Source organism: Rhopilema esculentum, chromosome 1 (assembly GCF_057945365.1).
Source record: "Rhopilema esculentum isolate cy_ngs chromosome 1, ASM5794536v1, whole genome shotgun sequence".
Classification (NCBI taxonomy): Eukaryota; Metazoa; Cnidaria; class Scyphozoa; order Rhizostomeae; family Rhizostomatidae; genus Rhopilema; species Rhopilema esculentum.
In genome coordinates, this window is record NC_142815.1 from 3,848,239 (window position 1) to 3,856,450 (window position 8,212).

Sequence of the window (8,212 nt, forward strand, 5' to 3'; positions counted from 1 at the left end):
AGCCAAAAATGATGGGGCCAAAAGTTGCCTTTTTTTCCAAGACTTTAACCTTGCTTTTTAACCAAAAATGAGGGGGCCAAAAATGATGGGGCCAAAAATTGCCTTTTTGTCAAGACTTCAGCCTTGCTTTTTAGGCCAATAATGATGGGGCCAAAAACTGCCTTTTTGTCAAGACTTTAGCCTTGCTTTTTAGGCCAAAGATGATTGGGCCAAAAACTACCTTTTTTCCAAGACTTTAACCTTGCTTTTTAGGCCAAAAATGATGGGGCCAAAAACTGCCTTTTTGTCAAGACTTTAACCTTGCTTTTTAGGCCAAAAATGATGGGGGCCAAAAACTGCCTTTTTGTCAAGACTTTAACCTTGCTTTTTAGGCCAAAATTGATGGGGCCAAAAACTGCCTTTTTCTCAAGACTAAAGCCTTGCTTTTTAAGCCAAAAATGATGGGGCCAAATACTGCCTTTTTATCAAGACTATAGCCTTGCTTTTTAAGCCAAAAATGATGGGGCCAAAGACTGCCTTTTTTATCAAGACTATAGCCTTGCTTTTTAGGCCAAAAATGATGGGGCCAAAAGTTGCCTTTTTTCCAAAACCTTAACCTTGCCTTTTAACCAAAAATGATGGGGCAAAAAACTGCCTTTTTTCCAAGACTTTAACCTTGCTTCTTAGGCCAAAAAAGATGGGGCCGAAGACTGCCTTTTCGTCAAGACTATAGACTTGTTTTTTGGGCCAAAAATGATTGGGCCAAAAACTGCCTTTGTATCAAGACTATAGCCTTGCTTTTTAGGCCAAAAATGATGGGGCCAAAAACTACCTTTTTGTCAAGACTTTAACCTTGCTTTTTAAGCCAAAAATGATGGGGCCAAAAGTTGCCTTTTTTTCCAAGACTTTAACCTTGCCTTTTAACCAAAAATGATGGGGCCAAAAATGATGGGGCCAAAAATTGCCTTTTTGTCAAGACTTTAACCTTGCTTATTAGGCCAAAAATGATGGGGCCAAAAACTACCTTTTTGTCAAGACTTTAACCTTGCTTACTAGGCCAAAAATGATGGGGCCAAAAGTTGCCTTTTTTCCAAGACTTTAACCTTGCCTTTTAACCAAAAATGATGGGGCCAAAAACTGCCTTTTTGTCAAGACTTTAACCTTGCTTTTTAGGCCAAAAATGATGGGGCCAAAAACTACCTTTTTGTCAAGACTTTAACCTTGCTTATTAGGCCAAAAATGATGGGGCCACAAGTTGCCTTTTTTTCCAAGACTTTAACCTTGCCTTTTAACCAAAAATGATGGGGCCAAAAACTGCCTTTTTTGAAGACTTTAACCTTGCTTTTTAGGCCAAAACTGATGGGGCCAAAAACTGCCTTTTTCCCAAGACACTAACCTTGCTTTTTAGCCAAAATTAATGGGGCCAAAAACTGCCTTTTGTGAAGACTTTAGCCTTGCTTTTTAGGCCAAAAATGATGGGGCCAAAAACTGCCTTTTTGTCAAGACTTTAGCCTTGCTTTTTAGCCAAAAATGATGGGGCCAAAAACTGCCTTTTTTCCAAGACTTTAACCTTGCTTTTTAGGCCAATAATGATGGGGTCGAAAACTGCCCTTGTTCCAAGACTTTAACCTTGCTTTTTAGGCCAATAATGATGTGGCCAAACCTGCCTTTTTTCCAAGACTTTAGCCTTGCTTTTTAGGCCAAAAATGATGGGGCCAAAAACTGCCTTTTTATCAAGACTATAGCCTTGCTTTTTAGGCCAAAAATGATGGGGCCAAAAGTTGCCTTTTTTCCAAAACCTTAACCTTGCCTTTTAACCAAAAATGATGGGGCCAAAAACTGCCTTTTTCCCAAGACTCTAACCTTGCTTTTTAGCCAAAATTGATGGGGCCAAAAACTGCCTTTTGTCAAGACTTTAGCCTTGCTTTTTAGGCCAAAGATGATTGGGCCAAAAACTACCTTTTTTCCAAGACTTTAACCTTGCTTTTTAGGTCAAAAATGATGGGGCCAAAAACTGCCTTTGTTCCAAGACTTTAACCTTGCTTTTTAGGCCAATAATGATGGGGCCAAAACTGCCTTTTTTCCAAGACTTTAGCCTTGCTTTTTAGGCCAAAAATGATGGGGTCAAAAACTGCCTTTGTTCCAAGACTTTAACCTTGCTTTTTAGGCCAAAAATGATGGGGCCAAAAACTGCCTTTTTGTCAAGACTTTAACCTTGCTTTTTAGGCCAAAAATGATGGGGCCAAAAACTGCCTTTGTTCCAAGACTATAGCCTTGCTTTTTAGGCCAAAAATGATGGGGCCAAAAGGTGCCTTTTTTCCAAGACTTTAACCTTGCTTTTTAGGCCAAAAATGATCGGGCCAAAAGGTGCCTTCTTTACAAGACTTTAACCTTGCTTTTTAGGCAAAAATGATGGGGCCAAAACTGCCCTTTTTCCAAGATTTTAGCCTTGCTTTTTAGGCCAAAAATGATGGGGCCAAAAACTACCTTTTTGTCAAGACTTTAACCTTGCTTTTTAAGCCAAAAATGATGGGGCCAAAAGTTGCCTTTTTTTCCAAGACTTTAACCTTGCCTTTTAACCAAAAATGATGGGGCCAAAAATGATGGGGCCAAAAATTGCCTTTTTGTCAAGACTTTAACCTTGCTTATTAGGCCAAAAATGATGGGGCCAAAAACTACCTTTTTGTCAAGACTTTAACCTTGCTTACTAGGCCAAAAATGATGGGGCCAAAAGTTGCCTTTTTTCCAAGACTTTAACCTTGCCTTTTAACCAAAAATGATGGGGCCAAAAACTGCCTTTTTGTCAAGACTTTAACCTTGCTTTTTAGGCCAAAAATGATGGGGCCAAAAACTACCTTTTTGTCAAGACTTTAACCTTGCTTATTAGGCCAAAAATGATGGGGCCAAAAGTTGCCTTTTTGTCAAGACTTTAGCCTTGCTTTTTAGGCCAAAAATGATGGGGCCAAAAACTGCCTTTTTGTCAAGACTTTAACCTTGCTTTTTAGGCCAAAAATGATGGGGCCAAAAACTACCTTTTTGTCAAGACTTTAACCTTGCTTATTAGGCCAAAAATGATGGGGCCAAAAACTACCTTTTTGTCAAGACTTTAACCTTGCTTATTAGGCCAAAAATGATGGGGCCAAAAGTTGCCTTTTTGTCAAGACTTTAACCTTGCTTTTTAGGCCAAAAATGATGGGGCCAAAAACTGCCTTTTTGTCAAGACTTTAACCTTGCTTTTTAGGCCAAAAATGATGGGGCCAAAAACTACCTTTTTGTCAAGACTTTAACCTTGCTTATTAGGCCAAAAATGATGGGGCCAAAAGTTGCCTTTTTGTCAAGACTTTAGCCTTGCTTATTAGGCCAAAAATGATGGGGCCAAAAGTTGCCTTTTTGTCAAGACTTTAACCTTGCTTTTTAGGCCAAAAATGATGGGGCCAAAAACTGCCTTTTTGTCAAGACTTTAACCTTGCTTTTTAGGCCAAAAATGATGGGGCCAAAAACTACCTTTTTGTCAAGACTTTAACCTTGCTTATTAGGCCAAAAATGATGGGGCCAAAAGTTGCCTTTTTGTCAAGACTTTAGCCTTGCTTATTAGGCCAAAAATGATGGGGCCAAAAACTGCCTTTTTGTCAAGACTTTAACCTTGCTTTTTAGGCCAAAAATGATGGGGCCAAAAACTACCTTTTTGTCAAGACTTTAACCTTGCTTATTAGGCCAAAAATGATGGGGCCAAAAGTTGCCTTTTTTTCCAAGACTTTAACCTTGCCTTTTAACCAAAAATGATGGGGCCAAAAACTGCCTTTTTTGAAGACTTTAACCTTGCTTTTTAGGCCAAAACTGATGGGGCCAAAAACTGCCTTTTTCCCAAGACTCTAACCTTGCTTTTTAGCCAAAATTAATGGGGCCAAAAACTGCCTTTTGTGAAGACTTTAGCCTTGCTTTTTAGGCCAAAAATGATGGGGCCAAAAACTGCCTTTTTGTCAAGACTTTAACCTTGCTTTTTAGCCAAAAATGATGGGGCCAAAAACTGCCTTTTTTCCAAGACTTTAACCTTGCTTTTTAGGCCAATAATGATGGGGTCGAAAACTGCCCTTGTTCCAAGACTTTAACCTTGCTTTTTAGGCCAATAATGATGTGGCCAAACCTGCCTTTTTTCCAAGACTTTAGCCTTGCTTTTTAGGCCAAAAATGATGGGGCCAAAAACTGCCTTTTTATCAAGACTATAGCCTTGCTTTTTAGGCCAAAAATGATGGGGCCAAAAGTTGCCTTTTTTCCAAAACCTTAACCTTGCCTTTTAACCAAAAATGATGGGGCCAAAAACTGCCTTTTTCCCAAGACTCTAACCTTGCTTTTTAGGTCAAAAATGATGGGGCCAAAAACTGCCTTTGTTCCAAGACTTTAACCTTGCTTTTTAGGCCAATAATGATGGGGCCAAAACTGCCTTTTTTCCAAGACTTTAGCCTTGCTTTTTAGGCCAAAAATGATGGGGTCAAAAACTGCCTTTGTTCCAAGACTTTAACCTTGCTTTTTAGGCCAAAAATGATGGGGCCAAAAACTGCTTTTTTGTCAAGACTTTAACCTTGCTTTTTAGGCCAAAAATGATGGGGCCAAAAACTGCCTTTGTTCCAAGACTATAGCCTTGCTTTTTAGGCCAAAAATGATGGGGCCAAAAGGTGCCTTTTTTCCAAGACTTTAACCTTGCTTTTTAGGCCAAAAATGATCGGGCCAAAAGGTGCCTTCTTTCCAAGACTTTAACCTTGCTTTTTAGGCAAAAAATGATGGGGCCAAAACTGCCCTTTTTCCAAGATTTTAGCCTTGCTTTTTAGGCCAAAAATGATGGGGTCGAAAACTGCCCTTGTTCCAAGACTTTAGCCTTGCTTTTTAGGCCAAAAATGATGGGGCCAAAAACTGCCTTTTTCTCAAGACTTTAACCTTGCTTTTTAGGGCAAAAATGATGGGGCCAAAAGGTGCCTTTGTTCCAAGACTTTAGCCTTGCTTTTTAGGGCAAAAATGATGGGGCCAAAAAGTGCCTTTTTGTCAAGACTTAAGCCTTGCTTTTTAGGCCAAAAATGATGAGGCCAAAAGGTGCCTTTCTTCTAAGACTTTAGCCTTGCTTTTTAGGCAAAAAATGATGGGGCCAAAAACTGCCTTTTTGTCAAGACTTTAGCCTCGCCTTTTAGGCCAAAAATGATGGGGCCAAAACTGCCTTTTTTCCAAGACTTTAGCCTTGCTATTTAGGCCAAAAGTGATGGGGCCAAACGTTGCCTTTTTTCCAATACTTTAACCTTACTTTTTAGGTCAAAAATGATGGGGCCAAAAACTGCCTTTTTGTCAAGACTATAGCGTTGCTTTTTAGGCCAAAAATGATGGGGCCAAAAACTGCCTTTGTTCCAAGACTTTAGCCTTGCTTTTTAGGCCAAAAATGATAGGGTCAAAAACTGCCTTTGTTCCAAAACTTTAGCCTTGCTTTTTAGGCTAAAAGTGATGGGGCCAAACGTTGCTTTTTTTCCAAGACTTTAACCTTGCTTTTTAGGCCAATAAGGATGGGGTCAAAACTGCCTTTTTTCCAAGACTTTAACCTTGCTTTTTAGGCCAAAAATGATGGGGCCAAAAACTGCCTTTTTTCCAAGACTTTAGCCTTGTTTTTTGGCCAAAAATGATGGAGTCAAAAACTGCCCTTGTTCCAAGTTTTTAACCTTGCTTTTTAAACCAAAAATGATGGGGCCAAAACTGCCTTTTTTCCAAGACTTTAGCCTTGCTTTTTAGGCCAAAAATGATGGGGTCGAAAACTGCCCTTGTTCCAAGACTTTAACCTTGCTTTTTAGGCCAATAATGATGTGGCCAAACCTGCCTTTTTTCCAAGACTTTAGCCTTGCTTTTTAGGCCAAAAATGATGGGGCCAAAAACTGCCTTTTTATCAAGACTATAGCCTTGCTTTTTAGGCCAAAAATGATGGGGCCAAAAGTTGCCTTTTTTCCAAAACCTTAACCTTGCCTTTTAACCAAAAATGATGGGGCCAAAAACTGCCTTTTTCCCAAGACCCTAACCTTGCTTTTTAGCCAAAATTGATGGGGCCAAAAACTGCCTTTTGTCAAGACTTTAGCCTTGCTTTTTAGGCCAAAGATGATTGGGCCAAAAACTGCCTTTTTTCCAAGACTTTAACCTTGCTTTTTAGGTCAAAAATGATGGGGCCAAAAACTAACTTTTTGTCAAGACTTTAACCTTGCTTTTTAAGCCAAAAATGATGGGGCCAAAAGTTGCCTTTTTTTCCAAGACTTTAACCTTGCTTTTTAACCAAAAATGAGGGGGCCAAAAATGATGGGGCCAAAAATTGCCTTTTTGTCAAGACTTCAGCCTTGCTTTTTAGGCCAATAATGATGGGGCCAAAAACTGCCTTTTTGTCAAGACTTTAGCCTTGCTTTTTAGGCCAAAGATGATTGGGCCAAAAACTACCTTTTTTCCAAGACTTTAACCTTGCTTTTTAGGCCAAAAATGATGGGGCCAAAAACTGCCTTTTTGTCAAGACTTTAACCTTGCTTTTTAGGCCAAAAATGATGGGGGCCAAAAACTGCCTTTTTGTCAAGACTTTAACCTTGCTTTTTAGGCCAAAATTGATGGGGCCAAAAACTGCCTTTTTCTCAAGACTGAAGCCTTGCTTTTTAAGCCAAAAATGATGGGGCCAAATACTGCCTTTTTATCAAGACTATAGCCTTGCTTTTTAAGCCAAAAATGATGGGGCCAAAGACTGCCTTTTTATCAAGACTATAGCCTTGCTTTTTAGGCCAAAAATGATGGGGCCAAAAGTTGCCTTTTTCCAAACCCTTAACCTTGCCTTTTAACCAAAAATGATGGGGCAAAAAACTGCCTTTTTTCCAAGACTTTAACCTTGCTTCTTAGGCCAAAAAAGATGGGGCCGAAGACTGCCTTTTCGTCAAGACTATAGACTTGTTTTTTGGGCCAAAAATGATTGGGCCAAAAACTGCCTTTTTATCAAGACTATAGCCTTGCTTTTTAGGCCAAAAATGATGGGGCCAAAAACTACCTTTTTGTCAAGACTTTAACCTTGCTTTTTAAGCCAAAAATGATGGGGCCAAAAGTTGCCTTTTTTTCCAAGACTTTAACCTTGCCTTTTAACCAAAAATGATGGGGCCAAAAATGATGGGGCCAAAAATTGCCTTTTTGTCAAGACTTTAACCTTGCTTATTAGGCCAAAAATGATGGGGCCAAAAACTACCTTTTTGTCAAGACTTTAACCTTGCTTACTAGGCCAAAAATGATGGGGCCAAAAGTTGCCTTTTTTCCAAGACTTTAACCTTGCCTTTTAACCAAAAATGATGGGGCCAAAAACTGCCTTTTTGTCAAGACTTTAACCTTGCTTTTTAGGCCAAAAATGATGGGGCCAAAAACTGCCTTTTTTGAAGACTTTAACCTTGCTTTTTAGGCCAAAACTGATGGGGCCAAAAACTGCCTTTTTCCCAAGACTCTAACCTTGCTTTTTAGCCAAAATTAATGGGGCCAAAAACTGCCTTTTGTGAAGACTTTAGCCTTGCTTTTTAGGCCAAAAATGATGGGGCCAAAAACTGCCTTTTTGTCAAGACTTTAACCTTGCTTTTTAGCCAAAAATGATGGGGCCAAAAACTGCCTTTTTTCCAAGACTTTAACCTTGCTTTATAGCCAAAAATGATGGGGCCAAAAATTTTGACAAGGGTTGAAAAAACATCAGCTGTTGTTTACAACTTCACAAAAAAGGGTCTTCTGGTTTTAAGAAATATATTAGGAAAAGGGAAGAGGACGAGGGGTAAAAGATAGTTTTAGGGATGTGTAATAGAAAGGGGCACGAGGAAAGGGTTATAGGCTCGGCAAAAGGAAAGATTATGATAAGGATGATGTCAAAGATTATTCGAAAAACATGTTGTTTACAACTTCGTAAAAAGGGTCATTGTAAACACTTGTATGTCGCTTCCTTCTTTGATGTAAACAAATTGGTAAAAGATGGCAGCAAGTTCAAGGTGCAAAGTTTCTCTTGGGGGTTTTTCGTTGCCACTTCTTCTGACTACCAGCATGGACGTCAACAAGGGCGCAATATTAGAAATTTCTGTCCTTTTCTAGAACTGCACTCAGTTTTATGTCCCAAGTCGTTTTGAAAGAGAGCCTACGCATTGAAAATGTCCTTGGGGGTTACTGTCTTCCAGAATGTTCTCGCTTGAAGTTTCTTAACACTGTAAGGTCTCTA